Below are 14936 nucleotides of genomic sequence, written 5' to 3'. Positions count from 1 at the left end.
ATAAAAGCAACTGATTTTTTACAAAGGTGCCAATATAATTCAAGGGAAAAAGAACAGCCTTTTTAGCAAATAGTGCTAGGGCAACTTGGCGTCCACTTGGCATCAAAAAAATTTTTTAAACTTTGGGGGGCCTGGGTGGCTCAGTGGGTTAAGTGTCTGCCTTCAGCTCAGGTCAAGATCCTGGGGTCCTGGGATCCAGCCCCAGGTAGGGCCCCCTGCTCAGCGAGTAATCTGCTTCTTCCTCTCCCTCTCCCTCTGCCCCTTCCCCCTCTCATGCGCATGCACGCACACTTGCTCTCCCTTTTAAATAAATAAAATCTTTAAAAAAAATTTAAAAACTTAGACCATACACAAAAGTTAATTTGATATGGATCCTAGATCTAAATGAAGGAACTAAAGGTAAACAGAGGAGAAAATCTTTGTGATCTTGGATCAGGCCAAAAGTTCTTAAACACATCATCAAAATCATAAACCATAAAAGGAAAAAATTATAAACTAGACTTCATCAAAAACCTTTGTACTTCAAAGACACAAGTATAAGAAAAAGTAAGCCAAAGACGGGGAAAAAAAATCTTCGTAAGTATGTCTCTAATAAAAAACTTTAACCCAGAATATATAAAGAACTTTTACAACTCAATAATAAGACAAAAATACCCAGCTAAAAAAAAAAAATGGGCAAAAGATTTGAATAGAATTCCACCAAAGATGACTATACAGGGAAAATGCAACATCATTTATATTTAGGGAAATGCAAATTAAAATCACAAGTAGAGTTTTGGGAACCCCCATTCCCCATGTTGTTCAAAGGTCAACCATAGACTCTTTCTCTGTTACGAGACTTGACCTATCTCCGTTTGCAAGTTCAGATCTTTGTAGAGTATCTTTGTATAGATGGGTTTACATTTATAGTGCTACACAATGTTTCTTGACAAACAATTTCCATTTAATCAAAAACTAAATGTGGTAAGCATTCCTCCCTTGGCTTCCAAGATTCTACCCTTCTCTGGTTTTCCTCGGTACTCTCTTTCTCCACCTACCCATTACATGCTGATGTTCACAAGCCCTCTTCTGATTCCATACACTCTCACTAGGAATCCCATCTACATCCAGGATCTGAACTACCACTATTTCTGACTCTCTTTCCAATTCAGAGAAACTTCTCCCCATTTTTACTTGATTCATTAACTCCCTCCAGGCCAGGTTTAATACTTCTCTGTATACTCTCAGCTAACACTTACGTAATTCTAATCTGGCATTTCCTTAATTATAATGTATTCTCTCAGCAGTTCTAGGTCAGGTGTCCTTCTGACATGCCACCAAAACACACCTTCATTTACCTCTATAGCACTTTCAATTTATATTACAAGTAACTATATATAAATTATATATAACCATTCATTTTCTCCCACCAGGCACTGCTTGAGATGTGGCACGATGTCTTATTCACAATTTTCCCAATATCTAGTATAGTGCAAGACCCATGACAGGCACTCAAAAATCGGCTAAACCAATGAACAGGAGAAATAAAAATGTGCTTTAAATTGTAAACATACAAGGCGCCTTGGTGGTGCAGTCAGTTAAGCATCCGACTCTCAGTTTTGGCTCAGGTTGTGATCTCAGGATCATGAGATTGAGCCCCAGGTTGGGCTCTGCACTCAGCATGGAGTCTACTTAAGACTCCCTCTCCCTCTGCCACCCCTCCCCCAGATGCACATGCACTTGTGCTCTCTAAAATAAACCTTTAAAAAATAAATGAAAAATAAATTGTAAATATACCTCTGAAAAAAACCTTCAACGATTTATTTTTTCAAAAAACAGGCCAAGAAAGGTTAAGTGACTAACTCAGTCAAGTCTTCGTCTCCTGAATCACAGTTCTCTTCCCACAAAATCATATGCCTATTAGTTCATGCTTACTGATCTAAGCTTCCCAGGATCCTCTAGAAGTAACATAAGAATATTAATTGGAGAAGAACCATTTCAAATGCATCCACCCCAGCTCTTGCTGGCTTTATCAGTTGTAGAGAACTTAGATGTTAATTATTACTTAATAGTTTTTCTGCCCAATATAGACTAATCTTTAATTGAACCAGTCTTTTCACATATCCTTCATATATAATTTAATATATATCACACAACAGTATGTGAAAAATAATGTGCAAATTGTAATTTGTCAGCACTCCAAAAATATATAATTGTATTGTATGCTCTTTAACAATATCTCAAGCGTCTGCCTTAAACCAAAATGTGATTCAGATGAGAAAAACATACTGAATGCTAAAGATAAGCACTTCAACTTAGCAGGAAAATCCCTATAGTCCACTGCTAACGTTTTCAGTGGTTGCTACATTATCCTGCAATTGTGTTACTGGGCAACAACTCAGAAGCTAGGCTAGTAACTTATATAAAAAACAAATGACTCAAACCAAGATTTATAAAAATACTGAGACTCTACTTTCTTATACCTTTAAATGAAACAATTCCTTGTCATAAGCATCAGATACAGGATTTACAGTAAGACTACAAAAATTACCCAGAATTTATTTAGAGACATATTTTGAGAGTGATAGGCACTTTCCAAAAGGAAATGGATAGGTTTAGGTTCCTCCCAACTCTATGAATTTTAGTGCAAAAGAAATTTAAAGTTATAATATGCAGAAACTGGGCACTTCCTGCTTTCTTAATTTCTTTACTACTGGATTATATCTCAGTTAAACTTAAAAAAAAAAAAAAGCTAGACTAGCTAGACTATACAGCTTGTGATCTCTCCATGACCCATAGAGGCAGCCCCACTGGAAAATTATAAAACTTAAGATGATGGCTACTTTATGAGGGCCAAATAAAAGTACTGACATAATTCATAAATAAGTCTTGACCAGGAAAAAAGTAAAATGGAACAGGGTAAAATGGAGAGATAGGGAGAGAGGGATTTTACAAGGGAGGTAGAGGGAGGAGAGAGTTGGGGGAAGTGTTTTTAAAATTAAGATTCTACTAAGGAAGAACCAGGAAATTGACCAAACTCCCCAAGCCCACTTGAGAGTAGTGCCAGCATTCCTGAGGAGTCCTCACTGCTGATATTGTCTTGGGAAATTCTTAAATATCACACTTTCTAGGAATAGAATCTTCCCTTCCAATCCCAATGAATTCCCTCTCTTTTAATTCCCTTTCTTATGGTTTACAGTTGCCCTTTCTCTCTCACTCTCTCAAAGATTTTCTTTTACTTCTATTACACTATGGAAGAGGGGGAAAAGTACAAATGCACATTTCTCATCTCTAAGAATCATTTATTCAGCAACTTATATTTGGAAGATACTAAGGATACAGCTCATTGAGATCTGGTGTCCTGCCCTTAAGGAGCTTACAATCTAGTTAGGAAGGTGAGGCATATACAGAAATGATAAATCGCAATATAAAGTGTAAGTATCAGATGAGAATGGCTAATGAAAACATCCTACAGGATTTCAGAGAAGAAAGAGTTCAGAACATGTTACCCTAAAATATGCCACTTTGGTGTACTGATTGAGTTAAAAGCATTTAAGCAAATAGCAGGTGCAAAAAGGGGCACTCTGACCCTCCTTTTTCTTCTTGAAAACAGAAGATAAACATCCCAGAAGAAAAAAAAGAACAAAACCTGTACCAGGAGTACAGAAGACATTCTTATCACCAGAGATGGGGGATCAAAGCTGAGAAATCTGTACAAACAAGCCTTATTAAACTAATCTTTATCTTCCTAGTCACTTCTCCACAATTTACTACTCAACACAAAACCCCTTGTCTTTTTTACACAAATTTATTGTTTCTTTATCTAAAAGGTATAAAAGGTTTCCGCTCTGGTTACTTCAAGTCTTCATTCTCCTGTGAAGGCCCCCAAGTACATGTAAAATTTTTTTTAAACTTGTACGCTTTTCTCTGTTAATCAGTTTTATGTCAATTTAACTCTCAGGCCAGCTAGAGACTCTAAGAGAGTAGAGAACTTTTCCTCACCTGCGGAGATTATGGTGGAGTTGAACTTTATAGAAAAGGTACAATTCAGATTTTAGGAAAGAAGGGAAGAAATCAGGTCAGGAAGGCGGAAAGACTCAAAGACTTGGAAGAAAGGGAGAAAACACATGGTAGGTTTAGAGGATAGTGAGGAAATCAGTCTGGACACAGAACAGTTTTTCTATAAAGAACATGAACATGAAATGGCAGAGTGAGAGGAGATTTTGAAGAGTTCAGGTTAAGAAATGTGAACTTTAGTTGGTAGGAAAGAGTACTTCAGGAAATTTTTTACAGATACACACACACATGCCCTAAAGTACACACAGATTAGACAATTTGACAGAATTACTGAACTTAATACATTATGTATGACAAAATTAAAATAAAACTCAATTACTTTAGGCAGAGACAGTACCTAGAAAACACACAGAGAATTCTGACAATTAATCTTTCTGTTAAGATTTCATTCTTCTAAACTTCTTGAATTAGAACTTCCCATGACAAAATGCTGACTTCTGATTACTAAGAATTTTATACGAGTCATTCTTGATTTTTCTTCTCTGCTTGTCTTGCCCAACTCTTGAATATTTCATTACTTCAACATCAGCATATGGAAAAGAGAAAGGGGGAGGGAACTAAGATGAAGTCAACGGATTTTTGCAATGTAGTAAGACATGCAACTTCAAGTTGCAATTCCCATTACCAATAGTTTGATTTCAAAGAAGTCATTCAGTCTCAGTGTCTCAAATGTTCTCACTTCCTTTCTGACATACTTGAAAGGTTATAGCACTCAAAAAAATCATAAAAAGTGCTCTGAAAACTCCTTGCCATACAGTCATACAAATTATATCAATAAAGGTTTAATGGGTGGAGAAGGAGTGAGGTTACTGGCTCAACCAAGGCTTAAAAACACTTGTGGATACTGTTTTAATCTACCAATGCGCTATGTGTAACCCTAAATTGGTATTATTCTATTATTTGAGTAGAATGGAATATTATACTGAATATAGCCTGCACACTTCATCTGATTAGAAAATATTCGAAAGAAAGAATACCGGACATACACTGTCCTATATAACCAAAGGGTAACTCAAATCCATTTGCAACTCTCTGGAGAGTCCTGTATGACACTGAAATTCAAAACATTCTAGTAATTCCACACAAAATGAGTTTGAAATCAAACTTCAGTACAGAAGGTGCGTATTAACTGTAACCACCTACAGGCTAAACCCATGAATTTACAGAATTCTGAATCCAGATAATTGTAGGATAGTTACATTTAATTATATTCTAGTTGAATATTAGACTTGTTTACGGAGATGTTGCTTGGTAACAGAAGCACTGCTTTAACAACCTACTCAGTTTTAGATCTCAAGTACTTTGTGTTCATAGTCTAAACACTATCAACTATAACACATATAAGAAATTAAGAACAAGTTTCTTGCATACTAGACATCTCAGATTTTACTGAAACAGCTTCATAATTACAACTCATGTAACTTAAGGATTTAAAAATACTTGGCAGTGGGCATTTTGAAGAGCTAAGTGCCCATTTATTATGGTCAAAAGCTGGTAAGGATTTATCAAAATGTCCATTTAATCCAGGCATTCATTTACATAGTCTAGACGTTATCTCTGAAAGGACTGCCAATATCACTATTAAAATTGTCTGCGGGGCCACAGAAAGTGGTTAGCATAGTTTTTTCATCACAAATTAAACTGGTGGTACCACACGTTCAGCCAGTTAGTGAACTAGCTACACAAGCACCGCGCTGGAGTGCATCAAAAAACTCCAAAAAGGGGCGCCTGGCTGGCTCAGTCCGAGGAGCATGCGACTCTTTTAATCTCGGGGTGGTGAGTTCGAGCCCCGGGTGTAGAGATTACTTACATACATACATAAATTAAAAAAAAAACTGCATAAAAAGTTTCACGTGCATTTAACTAGCTACAGAACATGTCTCACAGCCTACGTTTCTCACACCCGCTCCAATTACTTTACAGGAAAAGTACAAAAAATTCAAGGGCAAACTGTGAAGAAAAGAGGAACATTCCAAACCACGGACAAAACAGCGTCCCCATAGAAAAACGTTACGTACCAGACTCGCACTCAGTCCTTGCAACTTGCGCGCAAAGAACTTAAAAGCGCCCGGTGCTGTGGCCGCACCCGCCACCGGGGAACACCCGCACAGCTCCAACCACGGGCACCCACTCAGCTCTTCTCGCACCGGCATTGGGGCTAAGGGATGCAGTCCCACACGCGGGGTGCTGGCCCGGCCTGCAGCCGCTCGCGACGCGGACTGAAGAGGAGCAGGAAAAGGAGGGCCGAGCGCGCCCCGCGGGCTCCCGACTCCAACAGAAACGTGAGGTTTCCCGAGAGAGCTCCGAGGGCAGAAAGGGCGGCGGTGGAGAGGCAGCTTCGCTCCACCTCGGCGGACGGGCTTTCTCAGGGTAGCGAGGGAGCCCAGTAGCTGCCGCCCGCGGACACGCCAACCTCAGCCCGCCGCCCGCCGCCCCCCGCCTTTCAAGCCCAGAGGAGCGCCTCGGTGGGGAATCCTGAGAGAGCGCAAGGCAGGAAGTCCCGCCCCTACGCCGACGTCACCGACGCCGCGGACGCCGGCTGCGGTCAGCAGCCGTTAGAGGGAGGAGGCGAGCCGAGCGGAGGAGGGAGCGGCGGCCGACAACGGCGGGAACGCCGGGTCGAGGCGGCGCTACGACAGAGCCTTGGGGGGGACGCAGAGACTTGCTTCAACCAGCCAGACTGAAGTGCGTGGTTGAGCGAGAAGCCGGTCTCCCTCGCCTCCTCGCCACGCTATGTTTCTAGGGGATTTTCCCCTTTTCGCGCTTCCCTCTGCCGGCTCTTCGCACACTCTTAACTCTTTGAGGGCTCCGAGGAGGTCCTGCCGCTGCCTTCGACCCCGATTGTGCACATATAATGGGTCCTGGAGTCGCCTGCCTGCCACGCAGCCTGGGGGCGTCAGCTCAGCTAGCCAGGAGGAACTGGCCAGGTTAGGACCGGGGCCCTGGGTGAATCCTTCCCCGCCCCTCGCGTCCTGCTCCAGAGTCATAACATTTGTCAACTCTTTTTTTTTTTTTAAGATTTTATTTATTTATTTGAGAGAGAGAGAGAATGAGAGCTAGAAAGCACGAGAGGGAAGAGGGTCAGAGGGAGAAGCAGACTCCCTGCTGAGCAGGAAGCCCGATGTGGGACTCGATCCGGAGACTCCAGGATCATGACCTGAGCCGAAGGCAGTTGCTTAACCAACTGAGCCACCCAGGCGCCCTTTGTCAACTCTTTATTTAAGGTTGTAAACTAGAATGGGGAGAGAAGGTACTAGTTTTTGAGAGCATCAGTTATATACCAAGGGCTGAAATGAGGTAGAGTTTCAGTCTCTTAAGAATACGTGGTAGAAGAAATAGATACTCTTCTTTACCACGTTTGTTCAGCGTCTTGGTTCGGGGTTTTGGTTCTCATTGCATTGTGAAGCACAGCTTATTTTTACCTAGGCTGTAGCTATGATTAGAAAGGCAACTGAGATAGGAACTTTTTTTGTTGAAATGAGGAAAGAGGAGCCATTCCATGAGACAATGAGTTGGGTAATGGAGTGTCAACACATGGATTACAAAGATGTGGAAGATAGTGAACAGAATATAGAATCCAGAAACAAACTGCTGTGCCATGTACAAGTGTTTAATAATAGTAGCTCACATTTGCTGAGCATTTAGGTATCAAGTACCAGAGCACTTTTTCAGATTATATTATTTAACCCTAAGACGGGTGCAATTATTATCTGACTTTACAACATTACTCAGAGCCATTACTGGTAAGTGTTGAAGCCAGGAGACCTGGACTCCAGAAGTCTTGGTGGTAATCAGTAAACTATATGCTACAAATCACTGCTAAGTGGGAAAGAGATTATCTGAGAAATAACAAGCCCATGGAGACAGACTTTCTATCTCCTTTCTCAAATACCAGATGAATCAAAAATTTAAATGTAAAGAATGAAGCCAAAAAAACACTACAAGAAAATCAAGGAGAGTATCTTTATAATCTTGAGCTGAGAAAGGCCTTTGCTAAGTATGAAACAAGAACCAGAAACCATAACAGAAAAAAATGGTAAAAATTACCCACATGAAGATTGTAATCTTCTATATGCAAGTTGTAACCTTCTATACACAAATAATGAACCAGTGGAAAAATACATTTGTAACGTGGAAAAAGAAGGAAAAATATTCCTAATATACAAAGAGCTCATAGAATATCAATTTTAAGGGGCGCCTGGGTGGTGCCTGTTAAGCATCCCACTCTTGGTTTCGGCTCAGGTTGTGATCTCAGGGTTGTGAAATTGAGCCCTTCAATGGGCTCTGTGCGCAGCGTAGAGTCGGCTTCAGACTCTCCCTCTCCCTCTTCCCCCCCTACACATGCATGTGTGCGTTTCTCTCCAATCTTTCATTTTAAAAAAAGTATCAATTTTAAAAACACCTCAATATAATTAGCAAAGGAAATCAATAGGATATTTTTAAGCCAAGAAAAATGAACAACTAATTAAATGAAAGATGTTCAACATTCCGAACAGATCCTTTTTGTCCCTCAGGGTACATAGTGATACGGGGTTACAATTACTATTGTGCACTTACTGGTGTTAAGGTTGAAATTGGGACAATCTTATTTACCAAAATTTCATTAGCCTTTGCCCCAAAATCTCATTTCCTAGTCCATTCATTCTAAGGAAAATAACAAAAAGAAACCATTCATATGGATGTTCCTCACTCCCTTTTTTGTAATAAGTGTTTTTGGAAACAATGTAAGTGCCATCACTAGGATGCTAGTTAAATTACAGTGCATGTGCACAATGGAATACCTTTAACCTATTTATAATGATGAAAATCTTTATTTACATGAAAATATGTTCATAGCATATAGGTCCCCCCATAAAAGGAGAATACAAATCAGCAAGAACAGCATCATCTTGACATGAATATATATGTGTATATTTGTGTATATAAATGTGCAAAAAGATCTGGAAGGATGTTGGCCAAAATGCAAATGATTTTTATTTTGTCTTTTGGACTTTTTAATCTCATTTGAATTTTTTTATAATGTCTATCATTTTTACAAAAAAACTTTTATTTTTAATTAAAGATATGCCAGTGAAAGGGGAGCAGTTGACTGTAGACACCCATAGGTAGATGACCAATGTGAAATAATTATATCTGAGAGCTAAATTCTCAGCTTTTTAAGTATCCATAAATTTGATTATATTATTTTACCTCAAGTTAGCAAATGTAACTCATCACTTGGACATCATGATTCTGACTTCCTAAATTGGCCAGTGTATCCATCCTATGTGTTGTTTTCTTTGTACCTCTCCTGGTATTTGTGACACTCAATCATGATTCCCTCTTTCTGTCACTAGACTGTTTGCTCCTACAATATATATCTTTTTCTGCTATATGTTATATATTTATTTTCCCCTGATTCATCATTTGTCATCTATTTTATTTTTGTATGCAGAAATTTTACTTTTAATGCTAATGAATTATACAGATATTAAAGGGATAGTTCAACAACTTTATGCCAATAAATTTGACAACTTACATGAAGTGGACAAATTCCTGGAAAAAATACAATTGACACAAGAAGAAAAAGAAAAGCTAAATGGACCAATATCTGTTAAAGAAATGGAATTTCTAATCAAAAACTTTCCCAGAAAGAAAACTCCAGGGCCAGATGGCTTCACCAGTAAATTTTATCAGACTTTTAAAGAAGATAAAATACTAATCCTGTCTATTTCAGAGACTAGAGCAGGAATGAACACTTCCAAACTCATTTTATGAGGCCAAATAATCCTGATATCAAAACTTGACCAGGACATTCTACAAGAGAATTAAAAACCAGTATCCCACATAAATATAGATTTTAAAATTCTTAATGAAATATTGGCAAATTGAACCTTGCAATATAAAGGATAAGATGCTAAGAAAGGTGTGGTTTAACATTGAAAAGTCAGTGTAATTCACCACATTAACAGAATGGAAGAGAAAAAATGATGGTCTCAGTAGATGCAGAAAAAGCATCTGACAAAATTCAAACCCATTTAAAAAAAAAAAAAAAACTTCAAGTACAGAAGAGAACTTCCTTGGGGCGCCTAGGTGGCTCAGTCATTAAGTGTCTGCCTTTGGCTCAGGTCATGATCTGAGGTCCTGGGATCGAGCCCTGCATTGGGCTCCCTGCTCGGCAGGAAGCCTGCTTCTCCCTCTCCCACTACCCCTGCTTGTGTTCCCTCTCTTGCTGTGTCTCTCTGTCAAATAAATAAATAAAATCTTTAAAAAAAAAAAAGGGAACTTCCTCAGTATAACAACAATCATCTTAAAAAAATGTAATGTGAAATATTAAATCTTTTCCCCCTAAGGTCAGGAACAACATAAGACAAGAATGTTTGCTCTCACCACTTCTATTCAGGGTTATGTTGAAGGTCCCAATCAATGTAATAAAACAATAAGAATATGCATAAAGATTGGAAAAACTTGGGCTTCCTGATTTCAAAACTATAGTAATCAACACAGCTGTACTGCCAAAAGCATATATAAGTGAGATGTAATTCAGAGTCCATAAATAATACGACCTCACTGATAATGAGGAATTCTTAATCTCAGGGAACAAACAGGGTTGCTGGAGTGGTGGGGGGTGGGAGGGATGGGGTGGCTGGGTGATAGACATTGGGGAGGGTATGTGCTATGGTGAGCGCTGTGAAGTGTGCAAGACTGTTGAATCATAGCTCTGTACCTCTGAAGCAAATAATACATCATATGTTAAAAAAAAGAAGAAGATAGCAGGAGGGGAAGAATGAAGGGGGAGAAATCAGAGGGGGAGATGAACCATGAGAGACTATGGACTCTGAAAAACAAACTGAGGGTTCTAGAGGGAGAACCTAGTGGGAGGATGGGTTAGCATGGTGATGGGTATTAAAGAGGGCACGTTCTGCATGGAGCACTGGGTGTCATATGCAAACAATGAATCATGGAACACTACATTAAAAACTAATGATGTATGGTGATTAACATAATAAATAAATAATAAATAAATAAATAAAACCTTTATATTTATGGTCAATTGACTTTTGGCAAAGGTGCCAAGACAATTCAGTAGGAGAAAGAATAGTCTTTTCAAAAAAATGATGCTGGGAAAACATGGAAAACAATGAACTTGGACCCCTATACATATACAAATATTAAGATAAATCAAAGATCTAAATTTAAGAACTAAAACTCAGAAAAAAACATAGCCATAAATCTTCATGGCATAGCAATGCTTTCTTGGATGTGATACCAAGAGCACAAACAACCAAAGGAAAAAATAAATACTTTATCAAAATTAAAAATTAGGGGGCTTCCAAGAGCACTATCAAGAAAGTGAAAAGACTGCATCTCCTGGGGCTCCTCTCAGGCCAAGCCTTCGCCCCCACCTGCCCCACTGCAGATGAAGTGTGAGCACCACATGTGGAAGAAGAGAATTCCATAAGTTGGCTGATGCCAAGATATTTGAGCAATTGTGGTGTGACAGTGATGTGACTAGTGGAGGAAGGGATCCAGGTTTCCCAGCAGAACCCCAAGGACTTCTTTTGAGTTCTGAACCTTAATAAGAAATGTGATATCTTACAGCAAAAGGTGCTGGCAGTGTCAGTGTGTCCACAGTCTCTGCCTTATTTTGCTGCTAAATTCTGCCTCAATGCAATTGATGCATCCTGAAGACTCTGTGGCTTCCTCAACAGTCTTGGGGTATGCACTGTCTTTATTACAACAGCGGCTGGGGATTTCAGGATCCTGGAGAGTCAGAAAGAATCTGTGTCTCGATGCCTCCAGCACAGTGAGGAAGAGCCAGTGTTACCCAAGCTCACCTCCACCTGTCCAGGCTGGGTTCCATACTTGGAACATGTGCTGGGCCACCATGTCACCCCCCCACCTGTATACCACCAAGTCTCCCCAGCAGATCTGGGGCTCTATGGTGAAGGATTATTTCGCCAGACAGCAGAACGTGTCCCCAGACAAGATTTTCCACATTATTATGGCCCCTGCTCTGATGATAAACTGAAGGCCTTTCGAGAAGATTTTCTCACAGCTTCACATGGTTCCCAGGGTGCTGACTGACTGTATATGAACCTCAGGTGAAATTGTTCAGATAATGGAGCAAAGTGACCTCTTGGTGAAAAGACGCTGCCATGTACACACTGTTTGGAGGCCTGAAGGAGAGGGTGAGGCACTGACACCATGACGGAGCCACCTCCAGCAGGTACCTGGCACACATCTTCAGACATGCGGCCAAGCAGCTATTTAATGAGGATGTGAGGGAGGTCACCTGCCACACCCTGAAGAACAAAGAGGTTACCCTTGAAAAGAATGGGGAGGTTCTGTTATGCTTGGCTGCTGTGTACTGCTTTCAAAACATCCAGGATGTGGTTCTAAAACTGGAGAAGGGCACCATACCACTTGGTGGAAGTGCTCGCCTGGACCAGTGGATGTTTAAATGACAGAGGCCAAGCCCAGACCGAGGATGGGCATGCAGACAAGGTGCTGCTGCGGCAGATGGAAGGCATCGACCCTGACCTCCCCATGCAGCCCCCTAAACCAGCGCCCACATGCAGGAGCTATACCAGGAGTGGCTAAACAGGGCCGACCCCCCCCCCCCCCACGGAGTCCAGGAAGCCCTGCACACAATGTGCCAGGGCCCAGGGCCCCCTGCCGTCACCTGAGACCTCAAGTGGTAAAGATGAGAAGGTTGGGAGGCAGGTCCTATCAGCTGCCCAAGGAGGGAGGAGCAGCTGAGTGTGGGCATCAGAGACACTGGAGGAAAACCGCTCAGCTTCTCAGTTATTACCTTTGTTTTTCAGAATTCTCTACCCCCATTTGTTGGTGGCTCTCTCAGTCAGTTTGATTTGGTGCTATCTTTGTAATAATGTGCGACTGGAATATTTTAACAGAAGAGAAGGACTGCCCCAAGTTAAGTATCCATTTAGCCTAAGACTGAAAAATATCCTGAAGAACAAGAATGAAGATAGATTACCATCTTTTAGACTTAAAAAAAAAAATCCCAAAAATATCCTGTAAAGAGCTAAGACCCCAGAAGTTCAGATTCATGTGCTTCAGAGAGATTTGATGTGGAAATTAAGAGAGGATACGAGCAGGCTGTAGGGTTTGGGAGGCCACAGTCCACACTCTGCCTGATTTGGCTTTTATTTTTACCCACTTACATCATTCCTGAAAATGTTTTTGCTAGAACATGAATAAATTGCAACCTTTCGGAATCAGGGGCTGATATACAAATCCGGATTTCCAGCTTTTCTGACAACAGTGGGCCACGTTCCTCAGTCCTGTGGTTGCCAGAGTGCAGTAGCAGCCTCCTCCTGGGACCAGACCTCTAACTGGGGACCCTGTGGGTGTTGGTGGCTTGGGTCCCAGACTCATACTTTTATATTCAGCCTCTAAGGTGAACTCACCTTGAGACAGGGGAGGTCTGACAAGGGTGACCGGTATTACCAACTGGAGGATGGAGGATGGAGATGGGCTGCCCTGCTTAGGCCAAGCTGTGGGTTCAGGAGGCAGCTACCTTAATCCCTCCCCAGTGAGGTTAGCAGCAGAAGACCCTCCTGATCCTGCTGTGCTCCTGCCTTCTCCCTGTCTATGCTTCTTGAGGGACTCTCTCATCCTGCAGCCTACACTGCTCCTGTGAGCACACCTTAAAGAAGTAAGAGAGAAATAAGTTTATCCACAAAGAGAAGGGACTAGCAAGCAGCCAGAAATCTACAGAATCATGGCACTCCACGTCAGAATTCGTCCTTGAAATGAAAGACATCTGAGAATGGCCTGGTGTTGGTTTTTCAAAGCACTTGGATTTTGTTAACATAAATGATAATGTTCTTAAGCCCTCCATGGCCTAAAGCCTTAGCAGGCTCAGTTTCCTTCATCGTATTCTGTATCATATTGTACCTGTATACCTATCCGAGTTGATAGCTAAATATTGTTTGAAATTGTATATTTTTCGGGCACTTGGCTGGCTCAGTCAGAAGAGCATGAGACTCTGCATCTTGGGATCATGAGTTCAAGCCCCACATTGGGTGTAGAGATTACTTAAAAACTTTTTTAAAAAATTGTATATATTTTTCTTTCAATCTGTTCACAATAAGATTTCATCCTCCACAGCAACTGATATGGAATAAACAGGAAGAAGGTGAGGGGAAAAAAAGAAAGTGAAAAGACAACCTATCGAATGGGAGAAAATATTTGAAAATCATATCTGATGAGAACTTGTATTCAAAATATATAAAGAATTCTTACAATTCAACAATAAAAAGACAAGCTAATTTAAAAGCGGACGAAGGATTTGAATAGAGATTTCTCCAAAGAAGATATAAGGACATGAGAAGATGATCAACATCATTTGTCATTAGGGAAATGAAAAATCAAAACCATGATGAGATACCATTTTACACCCACTAGGATGGCATGGACAATAACAAGCATTAGTGAGAATGTGAAGAAATAGAATTAGAATTACCTCAGTGGTGGGAATGTAAAATGGTGCTTTGGGAATAACGTGGCCGTTCCTCAAGAGGTTAAAATAAAGTTACTGTATGAACCAGCAGTTCCACTCCTAGGTACATACCTAAGTGAATTGGAAACCTATGGTCATGCAAAAATGTGTATACAAATATTCATAGCAACACTATTCATAATAACTAAAAGGTAGAAACAACCCAAATCTCCATCAACTAATGAAGGAATAAAATAAATGTGGTATATCTATGCAATGGAATATGATTCAGCCGTAAAAATGAAGTGCTGATTCGTGCTACCACCTGGATAAACCTTGAACACATTATATGCAAAGTGAAAGCTACATTTATGATTCCATTTATATGAAATGTCCAGAATAGGCAAATCTATAGGGATTAAGAAAATAGATT

The 14936-nt window shown here is 40.4% G+C and overlaps 1 protein-coding gene and 1 pseudogene across 3 annotated transcripts in view; one reads left to right on the top strand and one right to left on the bottom strand.

The window, feature by feature from the left end:
* CEP83 (centrosomal protein 83) overlaps positions 1–6977 on the bottom strand; it is a 137684-nt gene extending 130707 nt beyond the window's left edge. For all 3 annotated transcript variants that reach the window (XM_027594072.2, XM_027594074.2, XM_027594075.2), the window contains exon 1: positions 6075–6977. The gene's annotated coding sequence lies outside the window, so the exon portion shown is untranslated. The remainder of the gene's footprint in view (positions 1–6074) is intronic.
* LOC113922413 lies at positions 6790–12725 on the top strand (annotated as a pseudogene).
* Positions 12726–14936: the final 2211 nt, after the last annotated feature.

The sequence above is a fragment of the Zalophus californianus genome, chromosome 9 (assembly GCF_009762305.2).
Source record: "Zalophus californianus isolate mZalCal1 chromosome 9, mZalCal1.pri.v2, whole genome shotgun sequence".
Lineage (NCBI taxonomy): Eukaryota > Metazoa > Chordata > Mammalia > Carnivora > Otariidae > Zalophus > Zalophus californianus.
Note: the sequence above shows the minus strand (reverse complement) of the source record. Positions and strands in the feature narration are given on the sequence as shown.